Below are 7500 nucleotides of genomic sequence, written 5' to 3'. Positions count from 1 at the left end.
GTTGCAACAGATAACTGCTCTTTTTCTCTCTCGCCTTCTCTTCCTGTCTGTATCTGTTTCTTGTATTTCTTTGGTTTTATGAAAGGTGTGTTATTGTTTCTTATATCTTTTCTGTTTTTTGTTTTTTTTTCTTCCTTTGACACACTTCCGAAGCGATAAGTTGTCTATTTTCGTTCACCATCAGAGTATTCTACACACAAGCTCTCCGATCCGAACGGAATTCGAATCGTCTCAAACCTCTTCTCTTATTCGCACAATCACCTCCTGCACCAGATTGTCCGACGTACTCTCACGTGACCGCAGACGGCGCAGTAGCAGCGGCAGCCGTGGAGACTCTAACACGCCTGAAACCGCCCGGCTGTTGCGCTTACCGGCAGGCAGTCGGCCGTGCGGGAAGGGTTGGCACGTCGCCTATTTTCCCCCTACTTGTATTGGATATTCGGATACTTCGAATTTTAGTATCATCGTTGGGATGCTTTTTTATGAATATGGATGAGTTCATTCTTATGTATCTTAGAGAAAGGAAGTAGTTATGCAGGAGAATAAAAAAGATTTTGTTCGTGCGTGCTGGTAACTCGCTGCTACTCTTCCATACGACTCCTTTGGCGGCAGTTCCGGACAAGCATCTTGCTAAACTTTTTTACAAGGGAAAGAAATACACCCACGGTTATTTCCCCTCGTGTCCATTTCCGGTTAGAATGAGACATAATAACCGTGATAACCCCTTGTGGTCGGATACTGAAGTAAGCGAGGGATTCCTAACCTAATGTACGCATTCGCAGCCTCTTTCCCGCCTCTATTTTGTCTGACGTCATCTCGCATCGGATTATTAACGTTGATATTGCAATTCTGCATCTCTTCCTCTCCCTTTCTCCTTTTCTCCCTCTCTTCTTCTCCCTTTCTCCCTATTTCTTTCTCCCTCTCCCTCTCTGCTCCCCCATTTCTCCCTCTCCCTCTCCCTCTCTCCTTCTCCCTCTCTCTTTCTCCCTCTCTCCTTCTCCCTTTCTCCCTCTCCCTCTCTCCCTCTCTTCTTCTCCCTCTCCCTCTCTCCGTCTCCCTCTCCCTCTCTCCTTCTCCCTCTCTATTTCTCCCTCTCCCTCTCCCTCTCTCCTTCTCCCTTTCTCTCTCTCCTTCTCCCTCTCCTTCTCCTTCTCCCTCTCCCTCTCCCTCTCTCCTTCTCCTTCTCCCTCTCCCTACCTCCGTTCGCAAGATGTTCCTTCTTTGTCATGTAAAAACGTCGGTGATTTGCACTTCATATATGTACATATAAAGATCTCGCGTTAGTGGAGATAACAGTACAAGTGGGAGGGGGGGAGGAGGGGGGAGTGGGGAGGGGGAGGGGTTATGGTCAGAGGGGGGGTGGGGAGGGGGTGGGGGAGTGGCGAGGGATAACCTAACCACGTGAAGAATTTCAAGTGTCCATTTTGTCTTTTTTTACTTTTTTCTTTCTTTCTTTCTTTCTTTTTTTTATCATCATGATATTTTCCTTTCGATTCACTCTGTTCGCCATATTTCACGCTATACTTTCACAAGTGACGAATTCCGATGACAGAATGACAGAACAATTACCACGGCTGTGACAACGAAACCGAACATCCGATGACGAGCAGAAATAACGGTCTCGAAAATCCCTTTCTTTCCCTCCCCCCCCCCTTCCCCCTCTACCCCCCACTCCCTATCTTCTCATTCATTCCTCCCCCTTTCCCCTCTCCTCCCACTCCCTCTCTCTCCTCATTCATTCCTCCCCCTTTCCCCTCTCCTCCCACTCCCTCTCTCTTCTCATTCCCTCCCCCTCCCCCCCCACTCCCTCTCTCTTCTCCTTCCCTCCTCCCTCCTCACCCCTCCTCCCCACTCCCTCTCTCTTCTCATTCCCTCCTCCTCCTTTCCCCCTCTCCCCCCACTCCCTCTCTCTCCTCATTCCCTCCTCCCCCCCTCCCCCCACTCCCTCTCTCTCCTCATTCCCCTCTCCCCACTCCCTCTCTCCTCATTCCCTCCTCTCCCTTCTCCCACTCCCTCTCTCTTCTCCTTCCTCCCCCCTCCTCCTCCTTTCCCTCTCTCTCCTCATTCCCTCCTCCACCATCTCCCCTTTTCCCACTCCCTCTGTCTTCTCATTCCCCCCCCCTCCCCCCCTGTCCCTTACAAAAGGATTACACGGACAAGTTAAATCCCCCCTTAACCCCACCCCACCCCTACCCCCCCTAAATCTCAACAGTTAAACAACAGGTGCACGACGTAACAGATTGAGGAGGTGGGGTGGGGTGGGGTGGGGGGGGGGGGGTAAGGGGTAAGTGTGGGGGAAGGGGGTGGGAAAGGGAGAGAGGGGTAAGTGTGGGGGAAAGGGGAAGGGGTTGGGAGAGGGAGAGAGAAGAGGAGAGAGGAGGAGGGCAAGGGAATGGGAGAGAGGAGGAGAGGGACGTGAATAGGGGAGGGAGGAGGGGAAGGGAGGGGGAAGAGAGGTAGCACAAGGGGGGAGGAGGAGGAGGAGGGGGTGAAGGGTTAACGTGGGTGCGAATCTTCTCCGTGACGCAAGAGGGGGAGGGGGAGGGGGGGAGGACGTGAGTAGGAGAGTAGTGTAGGGCAAGGGACGCAAAAGGAGAGAGAGAAAGACAAATGGTGATAGAGAGAGAGAGAGAATGAGAAATGGTGATAGAGAGAGAGAGATGATGATAGAGAAAGAGAGAGAGAGAGAGAAAGAAAGACAAATGGTGCTAGAGAGAGAAAGAGAGACAAATGGTGATATAGAAAGAGAGAGAGAGAGAGAGAGACAAATGGTGCTAGAGAGAGAGATAGAGAGAGACAAATGGTGATAGAGAGAGAGAGAGAGAGAGAGAGATGGTGATAGAGAGAGAGAGAGAGAAATGGTGAGAGAGAGAGAGAGAGAGAGAGAGAAAGACAAATGGTGATAGAGAGAGAGAGAGACAAACGGTGATAGAGAAAGAGAGAGAGAGACAAATGGTGATAGAGAGAGAGAGAGAGAAAGACAAATGGTTAGAGAGAGAGAGAGCAAGGGTACAAGACAGATGAAAATGCCATTCTTATAAGAATATAAAATATTCTTAGATTACTGCTGAAGAAAACACTTCGATAAACAGATAAAACGTAAAAATGAACTGAAAAAGACGATAAAAACAATAAATAGCAAATCAGGATGAAAAGAAAACAACATACGGTGAACATAATAAGAACAAAATAAGAATAAGAAAGAAAAAAAGAAAAGAAAAAGAGTGAAGAGTGAGAAAGAATGAAAAAAGTGAAGAGGAATGAGAAAGAGTGAAAAAAGTAAAGAAAAAGGTGAGGAAAAATGAAGAGTAAAAGGGAGAGAGAAAGAGAGAAGAACAGACGCGTGACAGAGTGAAGAAGAGTGAGAAACAGTGGAAAAGAAAGAAGAATGAAGAGCTGTTAAAAGATAACGGACAAGGACTACAATGGACGTCTCTCACAGCTGTAGATGGCTGGGGGGGGGAGGGGAGGAGAGGAGAGGGGAGGGGAGAGGAGAGGAGAGGAGAGGAGAGGAGAGGAGGGGAGGGGAGGGGAGGAGAGGAGAGGAGAGGGGAGGGGAGGAGAGAAGAGGGGGTGAGGAGAGGGGAGGAAAGGAATGGAGAGGAGAGGAGAGAGGGTGAGGGGAGGAGAGGAGAGGAGAGAGGAGAAGGGAGGGGAGGGGAGGGGAGGGGTGGAGAGGAGAGGAGAGGAGAGGAGAGGAGAGGAGAGGAGAGAAGAGGGGGATAGAGGGAAGGGGAAGGGAGGAGAGGAGGAGAGGAGAGGAGAGGGGGTGAGGGGAGGAGAGGAATGGAGAGGAGAGGAGAGGGGAGGGGAGAGGAGAGGAGAGAAGAGGAGAGGTGAGGAGGGGAGAGGAGAGGAGAGGGGGTGAGGGGAGGGGACGGGAGGAGAGGGGAGGAGAGGAGAGGAGAGGGGGTGAGGGGAGGGGAGAGGAGTGAGGGTGGGATGACAATGAGAATTCTTTAAAGGGAAAAGGGAGATGAGAGAGAGAAGTGGATATGTAGATAATTAGATTAAGAAGTAAATGGGAAGTTAAGTTGTATGTATGTGTGTGTGTGTGTGTGTATGTACATATTTGTATTCATATATTATACATATATACATAAACATATTCAGTTTATGTGTTAGAGAGAGATAGGGAGGAAGAGAGAGAGAGAGAGAGAGAGAGAGAGAGAGAGAGAGAGAGAGAGAGAGAGAGAGAGAGAGAGAGAGAGAGAGAGAGAGAGAGAGAGAGAGAGAGAGAGAGAGACAGAAGGAGAGAGAGGGAGAGAGACAGAGAGAGAGACAGAGAGAGAAAGAGAAAGAGAAAGAGAGAGAGAAAAGAGAAAGAGATCGAAAGAAAGAAAGAAATAGAAAAAAATAAAGAAAGAGAAAAAGAGCAAAACAAAAAGAGATAAAGACCAAACAAACAAAGACCGCAAACAGACGCACAGACACTCCGACTGGGCAACAGACAGACAAACAGGTAGACAGCGAGAGAGGCCGGGTTGGCGTGGACGATGACCTGAGCGAGCGAGAAGGGGTCTCCGGGCGGCGGCCATTTTGTTTTTCTTTTTTTCCTGTTAATTTTTTTCTCCTTTTTGTTGTTATTGTTTGTTTTCTTGTTTATTATTTTTTTTCTCATTTTTGTTGTTATTGTTTGTTTTCTTGTTTGTTATTGTTTGTTTTCTTGTTTGTTATTGTTTGTTTTCTTGTTTGTTATTGTTTGTTTTCTTGTTTATTATTGTTTTATTATTGTTTTTTTATCATTTGATATTATTGTTTGTTTTCTTGTTTATTATTGTTTTATTATTGCTGTTGTTTTTTTCTTTTTTCTATGCCCGCTTTCTATTTTTTTCTCTCTCTTTTTTTCTCTTTTTTGCTCTGTTTCCCTTATTTTTGTTATGTTTTTGGATTTATGTTTTCGTTAATTTCCTATCTTCGTATCCTTATTTTCGTTTTTTTTTTATGCCTGTCTTAATTTTGTTTCTATTGCTTCGTCAGGGTATGAAGAAGCAATAGCGAAAAGGCCTTCGGTATATTCGTGTGTTTTCTTGTCCTTCCCTTCGTTGTTCCTGTTGCAATCTGTTCGTCACGAATTCCACACATGGTGATGGTAGTGTTGGCAGAAGGAATAGTAGAGATAGTACTAATAGTCGTAATAAAAGTAGTGATGGTGGTGGTACTGCTAGTTGTAATAGCAGGAATTGGAGTAGAAGTGGTGGAAGTAGTAACAACAGTGATAAAAGTAGTAGTAGTAGTAGTAGTAATAATAATAGTAGTAATATGACCAGTGATAACAGTACTGGTGAATAATAACAGTAATAGTAAATTTTGATGCTATTGCCTCTACTATTGCAGCATCAATAAGAATATATCAATGGTATGGTGCAATGTTAGTAGAAGGTATAGTAGCAACAGAAAAAAATCATAGTAATACACTTGCTATCATCACCACCACCACCATCATCATCACCATCATCATCATCACCACCATCATCATCATCACCATAATCATCACCACAATCATCATCACCACCACCACCAACATCACCACCACCACCATCACCACCACCATCATCATCACCACCAACATCACCACCATCATCACCACCACCATCATCACCACCACCATCACCACCCTCATAAAACCAATCATGTCATAACTCCCGTTTTCACTAAAAACACCATAATCCAAACACCACATCTACCCTCCCCCCCCCCCGTACCCCCATCCCGTCCACAAAATATATAAATGTTCTTAAATTTCAAAAAAAAATAATGTAGAAAAAACATCTTTGACAACGATGTATTTCATCCCTTGTTTATACATTCATTTCATTATCATTTCCGTTTATTTATCTACTTTCTATCTTTTATTCTGTTTTCATTTTTATCTTTTTTTTGTCTTTCTTCAACTTCTTAAAAATAAAAATCAATAAAAAGGTTAATTCAAGAGTCCTCAATTCATTTCATTATATTCATTTCATTGTTATTTTCGTTTATTTATCTATTTTCTATCTTTCATTCTATTTTCATTTTTTTTTCTTTCTTCAACTTCTTAAAGATAAAAATCATTAAAAAGGAAAATGAGAGAGTCCTCAATTAATTTAATCTATCACAAAACGCTCCATTTCTTTTCTAGTTCTACTTCGTTTATCTATCTATTTTCTATCTTTCATTCTCTTTTCTTTTCTTTTCTTTTTTTTTGTCTTTCTTCAACTTTCTTAAAAACAAAAATAATAAAAAAAACAGTAAATACAAGAGTCCTCAATTAATTTAAATTATCACAAAACGCTTCTTTTCTTTCCTAGTTCTACTTCCTTTATTTATCTATTTTCTATCTTTCTATTTTCCTTCCTTTTTTGTCTTTCTTCATCTTTCTTAAAAACAAAAATAATTAAAAAAAAAACAGTAAATACAAGAGCCCCCAAATTCATTTAACTTATCACAAAACGCTCCTTTTCTTTCCTAGTTTTAATTCGTTTATTTATCTATTTTCTATCTTTCATTCTATTTTCCTTTTTTTTCTTCAACTTTCTTAAAAACAAAAATCTATTTAAAAAAACAATAAATACAAGAGTCCCCAAATTCATTTAACTTATCACAAAACGCTCCATTTCTTTTTTACTTTTAATTCGTTTATTTATCTATTTTCTATCTTTCATTCTATTTTCTTTTCTTTTTTCTTCAACTTTCTTAAAAACAAAAATCATTGAAAAAACAGTAAATACAGGAGTCCCCCAATTCATTTAACTTATCACAAAACGCTTCTTTTCTTTCCTAGTTCTACTTCGTTTATTTATCTATTTTCTATCTTTCATTCTCTTTTCTTTTCTTTTTTTTTTTGTCTTTCTTCAACTTTCTTACAAACAAAAATAATTTAAAAAACAGTAAATGCAAAAGTCTTCAATTCATTTAACTTATCACAAAACGCTCCATTTCTTTTCTAGTTTTAATTCGTTTATTTATCTATTTTCTTTCATTCTATTTTCCTTTTTTTCTTTCTTCAACATTCTTAAAAACAAAAATAATCTAAAAAAAACAGTAAATACAGGAGTTCCCAATTCATTTAACTTATCACAAAACGTTTCTTTTCTTTCCTAGTTTTACTTCGTTTATTTATCTATTTTCTATCTTTCATTCTATTTTCTTTCCTTTTTTTGTCTTTCTTCTATCACAAAACACTCCATTTCTTTTCTAGTTTTACTTCCTTTATTTATCTATTTTCTATCTTTCATTCCATTTTCCTTTTTTTGTCTTTCTTCAACTTTCTTAAAAACAAAAATCATTAAAAAATAAATAAATACAAGAGTCCCCAAATTCATTTAACTTATCACAAAACGCTTCTTTTCTTTTCTAGTTTTACTTCGTTTATTTATCTATTTTCTATCTTTCATTCCATTTTCCTTTTTTTTTTTTTGTCTTTCTTCAATTTTCTTAAAAACAAAAATAATTAAAAAAAAAAAGTAAATACAAGAGTCTTCAATTCATTTAACTTATCACAAAACGCTTCTTCTCTTT

At 40.9% G+C, this 7500-nt stretch overlaps 1 protein-coding gene across 1 annotated transcript in view; it reads right to left on the bottom strand.

Annotated features, from left to right (window-relative positions):
- The window catches only part of LOC113816992 (ATP-binding cassette sub-family G member 8), a 178522-nt gene that overhangs the window by 95562 nt on the left and 75460 nt on the right, over positions 1-7500 (bottom strand). The window lies entirely within an intron of this gene.

The sequence above is a fragment of the Penaeus vannamei genome, chromosome 28, assembly GCF_042767895.1.
Source record: "Penaeus vannamei isolate JL-2024 chromosome 28, ASM4276789v1, whole genome shotgun sequence".
Taxonomy (NCBI): Eukaryota; Metazoa; Arthropoda; class Malacostraca; order Decapoda; family Penaeidae; genus Penaeus; species Penaeus vannamei.
This window is presented reverse-complemented; position numbering and strand designations above follow the sequence as displayed.